We start from the raw sequence: 2,333 nt of genomic DNA, 5'->3' as shown, positions 1-2,333 counted from the left end.
AATATAAAACATTTCCAAAAACAATTTAAAAAATTAAAAAAACATAAATTGATATATGATATGTCATTAATGTCATTAGTAATTTTTTAAAAACGATAACTTCAAAATTTCTTAATAAAATGAGAATAAATCAGTAATAAAGCCTAATAATAATAAAAATTATTAAAAATTATGAGGGACAAACTAATTCTCATTATAATCAATCAAAATGATATTCAGTTAAAAGATTCTTTTCCAGACAAAAATAATCTTAATACAATTAGGAATAGTTTCAAAGACTATATATATCTTTTATTTTTATTAAGTATGTTTTCAAATTATTTACATGTTCCTTCCGACGTGTGAAAAAGACAAGAAAAAGAATCCAGAAAGTAGATGTGAAACCAACTTTATTACCATGGGAGTGGCATGTGTATATAATTTGAAATTATTCTCTTTTTCTTTTTTATTATTAAATTATATGTCAGCTAAAAGTATTTCAAAATGCAAGTTTACCTACCCACTTTCTTGCACTTTCTGAAAATAAATATGTAAATTCGATATAGTATTGGTGTGTATACTAAAAAGAAGACTTAGAAAGCCACACATATGTCTACAAGTATACATAATTTACATTATAGCCTGCATGTTCTTCGTAGAATATTTCGACTAAATGACATACTTGAAAGGTTTACATGTTTATTTTTTATTTTTAAATTGTAACTTTTTTAGTGGTTATGAAAATGTTAACCACTTTAGACTATTACACTGGTTTTATAAAATTAATGTAAGCAATAAAAAATCTGAAAATTATTAAAATATAAAGAAATTACATTCTTAAAAATTTAAAGACCTCATTTTTAATATTTTCAAATATTTTATAGTATGCGTTACTGAATACTGAATGTGTGCCAACAAAATTTATTAAATTAAAAAAAAAAAACATTATGAGTTAGTGTTACGGTGTAAATTTTCTGGGACCGAAGGATTAACCTTGATGACGTTGTCTTCTATCTTTTGTCTGCTTCTCCTGATTTCTGACCGTACGTCTTCCTGTTGACTTCAGCCGTCCGGTGATCTTCTAGTCTTGACCGAGGGGGGGAAGTACCTGAAAAGGCACTCCGACGCTCAAGTTAGGCGTGTATAGAGAATTCTCTGTGGAAGAGAATTGATGAGATGAGAGATATGCTGTATGAATTGTGAGTGAAGTGTATCCAGAGAGCGTACCTTGTTTGGAATCCTCTGGCCTTTGGATTGATATAATATTAACAGCAATAACAGTAATATAAACAGAATAAAATATAATCTTACTTGACATATCTCTGTTATAATATCTTCGCAAGATATATCTGGTGAATATATCTGAATGATATATTTTTATGAATTGGGCCTTGAGCCCAGTGAGAATGTGGCGCTATAGTGGGCTGCTTGTCCACTAAGACCGTTCGGTTTCTAAGTATTTCCGGTCGTTGGAAATATGACACCGTACAGTTAGTAATTATTCTTATATTTGTCATGTTTGTTTTTACCAAATATTTTTATTACAGAAACGCATAAGAAGGAAAACACAAGGAAATAAAAAAGGATAGAAATAAGTTATGAAAGAACAAATCAAAACTTACGATCATAAAAGTTAATCATGCTACAGATATAGTAAATGAGTTATTAATATTTTAAAGAAATACGTGGAATTTTCTTAAAATTAAACTCATATAACTTAAAAAAAAAATATTTTTGATCTTATTTTCTGTTGTAGAAACACTTTAAAAATTTTATTTAAATAAATCCTGTAAGCTAACCAGTGATTAATTTATTATCACATTAAATTATTCATTTAGGCACATATCAACAATAATATTTTACAATGAAGTGATCCTAATACATTCATAGATATTAATTCAAAAATTAAATATTAAAATAAAATAATTATAAATATAATAAAATTTAAAACTAATTATAATATAAGTTATAATTATTTTTCTTATTTTATAAAATATCACTTCTAAAATATAATTATTTATGACGAACAATTTGACTCAAATTATTTGAAATTTTGTGATAAATTTTCACAAAAGCATTATTACATAATATATGATTGTTATAACATTCTAAAAATATAGTTGAAGAAAATATATAAGAGTCATTATATAATAATATTGTAAAACAATTTTTCTGAAAATAAAAATAACTTACAGTTATCCTAAAATAACCATAAATTTAAAACGTTACAAAGTTCGACTCTTTTACAAAACTATATATATGACTGAACGGTTTAAACAAAACTATATATATATATATATATATATATATATATATATATATATATATATATATATATGATCTAAATAGTTGGG

This window comes from Vigna radiata, chromosome 2, assembly GCF_000741045.1.
Source record: "Vigna radiata var. radiata cultivar VC1973A chromosome 2, Vradiata_ver6, whole genome shotgun sequence".
In the NCBI taxonomy this organism is placed as follows: domain Eukaryota; kingdom Viridiplantae; phylum Streptophyta; class Magnoliopsida; order Fabales; family Fabaceae; genus Vigna; species Vigna radiata.
Note: the sequence above shows the minus strand (reverse complement) of the source record.